This window comes from Cupressus sempervirens, chromosome 11 (genome assembly GCF_028749045.1).
Source record: "Cupressus sempervirens isolate cs-2001-9-10 chromosome 11, ASM2874904v1, whole genome shotgun sequence".
NCBI lineage: Eukaryota > Viridiplantae > Streptophyta > Pinopsida > Cupressales > Cupressaceae > Cupressus > Cupressus sempervirens.
The window spans coordinates 185,537,807-185,544,652 of record NC_143128.1 but is presented as its reverse complement, the minus strand read 5'-3'; positions in this window follow the sequence as shown (position 1 = coordinate 185,544,652).

Below are 6,846 nucleotides of genomic sequence, written 5' to 3'. Positions count from 1 at the left end.
TCCTTCATACATGTAAGAATGAGGAAATAATACATAATGAGTTATTCCTGTGAGTTTTAGATTTGATTGATGAAGAGGAATTGAAAATATGAGAGCGACAACATCTGTAGAGTAGCTTGATTTTGGTATTATTGGAAGTTAGACTTTTTTCATCTATGTTGCTATCAATGTGAAAGAGGGAGATTTTTAGCATGAATTTAGATGGTATTCCTTTGGGGGATTATCCTAAGCATTGGAGAGACTATTAGCATAATTGACATGTTGCATTCACGACTCTATTTGTCATTGATGTCAACATAGAATTATTTCTATAAAGACTGGAAAAGTAGTAGACAGAGAATGAGGTTGTACAAACTATTTATTGATGATAAGGTCAAGCACAATTAAAGCTATGTTCTACATTATTTCCTAATGTTGTGAATAAGTGCACGTATAGAGAGTAGAAGACATGTGAGAGTTATTCAAGAATTATAGAGGATAGTGTGCAAACAAAGTACTTGAGAAGTTGTTTTTGATGTTATGATTTTATGTCTTAATAGGAATAGAATTGTGATGAGAAAAGTTAGACAATAATAGAAGATAACTTGAGGATAATGTCAACAAGTGCACGAGGTCAAAATTTTCATTTGTGAGAAGTTGTATCTACTATGAGCCGATAGGGTTTTGTAATTGTGAAAAGATGTAATGAATTGTAATGAGGTCCTATCATAATTAATTGGGAAAGCCTCAATGTCAAATCAAATAATAATTTTGAGGACATGGTATAAAGGAAAGTTATTTTCCTTGTGATGAAGAGAATTTGCAAATTGTGCAAGTGATATGAAAAGTTGGTAAATGCATGTAAGTGATCAAAGGATTATTGTGATGCAAGTTTGAATATTTGGTATTAAGATCTAGAAGAGATTTTGTTTGATCAAGAGGAAAAAGGAGTTAAAGTTAGTCTCCATTCTATTATTCTGCAAGGAATAATATAGAGACCAATAGGACAATGAGTTCAATGGTCTTTCCTCTAAATTTGTTTAGATAGTTGGTCTATCTACCTTGTAGAACTCCTAATAGGGTTGGAATCTTCTAACAAGAACTCAATTTCTCCTAATAGGGACTAATATATATTGATTATATTCCATTGGCGCTTAACAAAGTTCATTCTCTTACAAGGAACTTTTTTATTAGTACACCATTTTGTAGGTACCATTCCAACTAGTGCTTTCCCTCTAGTCAAGGGTTTCCCTAGCTAACATATCTAGTGTTAGTGTATATATGTGTCTTCTTATGGTTGTTGATTATACTATTCACAAACTTAAGGTTTAATAAGGTCGATAAAAGTTATATTGATCTAAGAACTGATTCACCCCCCGCCCCCCTCTCAGTTATTTTGGTGGACTTTACTTTCTAATAGTATGTACTTGATATATTAATGTTTATTTGAATACTACACTATAAACATATATCTCTTTGCTCCTTATATTAAAAATGTCATACAAATAACTACATAGAATAATTGCAACATGTTTAGAGAATTTATATATTTGTATGGCTACACCTACTAACTAATGATGTACAGGGAGAGATCTAATAAAAAATAGCATAACTTAGATATTTTAGACAACCAAATCTTAGTGATTCGCACTGTGGTTCGCCCTAAGGAGGAAAAAAATGATATGATTATTACTATGGCTTCCATGAAAGTATCACAAGAGAAGCTAAGGAAAATACTAAAGGACCTAATGTCTCGGCAAAAATATTCTTAAGATTGGATGGATTTTCCCATTGGTAAGATTAAAGAAAAGTGTGGTGGGAGAGAAATCAAAAAATAATACTAATAGAGAATGCTCATGGAAAAAATGAAGCCCTCAAATTTATTTTAAACTAAAGATTGGTCTGGGGAAATGTCATGCCCAAAATCTAGGGCAAAACACACACACACAATTTTTTTTTAAAAATATAACACCACTATGTTTGAAATGTTAATAGCATGTGTTATAGTATAAGTTTAATGAGAACTAGATATAAGATCTCCTAACAATGCCCTGACATCCTAATTAGTTTAATAATCGTAAGAAGGAATAGATCGTTAAATTTAACTTTTGTTATTAAATCGATCAATTAAATTAACATTCCAAATTCAATTAATCAAAAGGTTTAACACATTGTCATAGTTATTCTCCTTTAGAGTATGAATGTACAATACTCATAAATTATATGGGAAATCAATTAAATAGTAAAAAAATAAATCTAATTATTTCGAAGGATTACAATCATCGCACTAACTCTAATTATTCTAACATTTGATATAAAATGAACCCGCTGAGTTAAATAGTATCAAACATCCAATTACTCGACTTGATTTCAAACTGACCTCATAATGTCATCATTACCCTAAGGCTGAATAATAAATCAATCAAAACATCTAACTAATATTTGTCATTAACTAAATTTACCCACTTCAAGTTTGAATGTTTAAGACGAATGATATCCTGTAAATTTTAACAATACTAATTTAGAACATTTATAATCTAACAAAATCCAAATACTTACTATACTAAATTTAAATTGAAACATTTGAAAATTAAATCTAATTAATATCCTAAAATGAATTACTACATAGCAATGACTTAATAATTAGAGAAATCTAACTAACTAAACAACACATATAGCCAATAACACTAGCTAAATAAAATGGATAACAAAACTAATATTTACACAATATTAAACTTTAGACTAATTTAAATACCTTTACTATAACTAGAAGAATATAATCATTAACATTGCTAAAAGACTAATGCTACAAATCCCTTATCCTAACTAAATAACATAACACTAATATTTAAAAATAACAACCAATTAAATTATTTAAACTAACAATTAAATGAAATACATCTTTACATGCCCACATGAAACAAGGACGCATAGCATCAAGTTCCTGCCAAAAGCTTATAAGATCAAAGTATTAAAATATTAAAAATGTATGCAATATAGCTAGGTCTTGTAGTTGTTCTAGTTCTTGCTAAAGTAGCTTATCTAGATCTTGATTCCGCTGTTGCCTTTACAGAAAAACGATCCAAATTCTTATGTTCGTGCCCTTTCAATAGTAGGGGATAGACAGATTCTGACCTAGGCTTACGGAGAGAAGGGCGTCCATCTTATATATTATGTACGTTATACAACCAATCATCTTAGTAGAATGTCAATTGATTTCTTAATACTTATGTATGTTTAGCTTAAGTCTTATATAATTCTAAGTATTTAGATTCTCCTTTAAGCAAAATTAAATTGTAATTTACAATGTTCAATTTGCAACTTTTACAAAAGAATTTTATTCTAAGACTTATATGTTTATATTACTATTTTATGACTTTTGCTAAACGATATTTTTAATTTTTGTAATTAACAAATATAAAGATAGAAAAAAATGATATAAAGGTTTATTCTATTATTTGTTAAACTAATTCACATTATAAAACTAGATTTTCCAAATATTTACATTGTAGAAAAGTCTAAAGTTCAGGGGAAATATATTTTAATTTAAACTTTCAAGAAAACATATGTCAAAACATGAAGAAGATATTCTTACATATTGTCAAATTTATTTATTTCATTTCAGCAAGTTGTCTTATCATATTAATGGTAGCAAAGATATTCTTACATACTGTCAAACTTATTTATTTCATTTGAGTGAGTTGTCTATCATATTAATGTTAGCTATAAAGTTTCAACAAAAAAAAATTAAAGTGAAAAAATAAAAGCTAACTCATGACTGTAGCAAGGATGCAACCAATAAGATTAGAAATAAATACTTTTTTGTAAAATAGTAAAATATCAATATATTTTAAAACTATATAGAGTTAAAAGTTTTTGAAAAATAAAAGAATATGATTGGATACTTTAATTAGAAAATAACATTTCACCGAATGCTATAGTATCCTGCCTTCGGCAGGAACTAATAATAACTAACAACATCTAACAACTTACTATCCCTACACAACTTATATTTGAAACACCAAATAATTATATTCTTGAAAATAAAACTAAATTGATACTACTCTAATCTAAATAAATAACTACAATTACTAATACTAATTCTAAATTAACATCTTAATCAACAACTAAATAAAAAAAAAGAAACAATTACTATCATCCTAAAAGCCTACCCCTTTACTAACCTTGCTACACTAACATAATACTTTATTTTTAAACTAACCCTACCCACTATCCTACCCACCTTCTCTTCACACTCCCCAATGTTGTCCCATCGCATGACAAGGTACGTGGTCCAAGAAAATCACATGTCTGCTGGCCACAACAACTCGCAGGCCAAGAAATGAGCTTAAACTTTCATCTTGTCAAGCTTCAAAAGGAAATTTTCCACATTAAATGCCTTCCCCCATGTCATGTTAGGCTGTCCCAAGTACACTTCAAGCCTTCTCACGTGGACTTATGAGGATGCAGTATGAAAAGCAATTTGCAAAAGAAATATCTGCCCCATAACATTTAATAAATAAGTTGACTAAGCTCCTCCCACTTGCTTCTAGGCATAATGAAAATGCAGCCCAAGACATAAAGCATGGACAAGGTATGCCTAGGATGGCAGATAGGTGATGAATATAAATGGGATAGGTTAGCTAGGATTTAGGAAAGAGGGGGGGTAAGAATTTAAGTTATAAAGTTTTGTTGTTGAGGGGTACAATAAGATATATATTTTAAATTTATTTAATTTATATTCCTCTTAAAATTTTAGCAATGATTTTGTGTGAAGTTTAAAAGGGAATAATTCAGAGAATATTCTTTGTGACTAGGGGGAATTAAAATTTCTTCCATACATTTTCCAGAGAGGATTTTTACTACTGAAGATGCACATTTAGCTTCTTTTTTTAAGCCATTTTCTGAGTGCTATTGTATTTTCTTGCTATAATTTTTGTTATACTAGGAGAGTTAATTCATTTCTAGTGACAACATAGGATTCCATGAACAAGCACACTAATACTAGGGTATGCATAAGATTTTACTTTCCTTCTCTCCTATAACTCATTTTCTATCAATCATCATATTACAAAGATTTATGTTCTATTATAATCAAAATTCATGATGAAGCATAATTCTTAATTAAATTTTGATTGTGTCAATTTTCAATTTTGAGAAGAAGATAGATAACATTGTGGTCACAATGTAGGATTTTTATTTTATCTTAATGCTTAAACATCAAATTGGAAACTTCAACATGTCAAATAGCTTCTCATTAATATAATTGAAAACTTGAACATTCATAATTCAAAGGCATTATCCAATGAGCTATTTTTTTTTCCCATACATATGCAAAATTTGAAATCACATAAGAGCAACACAAGGTGATTTTCATAAAAATTTTCTTTCTCTATTATTCATCCTGGTTCAAGGCCACATCGGAAAAGTACTAGTAAAAAAACCTGATGTCTTTGCCAATACATAAAAAATTCAAATACATTTTACATAATATTACAATTCAAAAGAAATCTCTTCAAAATCCTTCACAATTACTCTCTTCCAATACCTTCAAAACTTCAAGGAAACACAAGGAGAAGACAAGAGTTGACCCAGTGAATCATCACAACATCAAGAACAATTCAAGCATGCACCCTAACCCAATTTTGCATAATAGGTCCAAACATAGAACTTGACTAGGGGGGAGGTGGATTTTTCCAATGGGAGACGTCAATCACCATGCCATAACATAGCCCTTTCGAGGCTAAAACTTCAAGAACTTATGTTCTTCTACAAGGCCCTTTCAAGGCTAATACCACAAGGATTTTCATTCCTTTCCATATTGAAGAATTCACAATATCAAACAAGGCATGTGATGACAAGTAGGGACCCATACACCCTACCCTCTTTCCCTCCTCTCACTATGAGAGGAAACTCTACACCATTGAGGTCCAACTAAGGCCCTACCCCCGTACATGGCCACTTCTACCCTATCCAAGGGTGAGTAATGCCAAAAAAAATCCCCATGAAATCCCCTCAAAGAAAAATCATCAAGAAAAGCATAAGGATGCATCAAGAACTAACAAAAAAAAAACCCTACAAATCCATCCCAACACACAAGCAAGAAAAAACAAGAACAAAAAAATACTTTATGCAAGATTCAAGCATGGAAAACATGAAGAACCAAAACCAAAAGAGTGAAGAACTCCTACCTTCACAAAATGTTATGGCAAAATGGTAAGTTGAGAGGGTTTTTCCCTTTTCTTCCTTCAATCTTCAAACTTTCTCCAAAACTAGAGATTGGGTAACAACCTCAAAACTACTCCAAAATGCCTCTAAATATCATCCCTTAACTCAACTAGACTTCAAATAACTCAAGATGGAGTTTGAGTCCAACTCAAGTAAATGACAATCAATTTTCGCAATCAATCAAAAATAGGGTTTTTGAGTGACCCTAAAAGTCAAACTAAGAGGCTAAGGGGGTGGAAAGTACTCCCCACCCATACCCTTACCCCTAGGGCACTTAAATTTGATGTTTTTAAGCCTTAAAGACATAATAGGAACAATTAAAAGCTAGAAGAATAGTAAGACCAATAACAACCTTCAAAGAATAACAATACAAAGATAGCACAATTTAACAAGGGGTTTTAGTTCCATCTTTCCATTAGGTTTTCGGGCTGAATATCCTGCACACTCATTACACACATCAATAGGTTCAAGAAATCACATGCATTATGTAATTTACGTATCAAAAAAATCATATAAATTAAAACATCCATTTTTCTAGTAATCAATTATTTATCTAATTCTACTCATATTTTCGACTTTAAAATTGCATAATCAAAATGTTAGTTTTGCATTCATTTACTTCATCATCGCACATGTTCA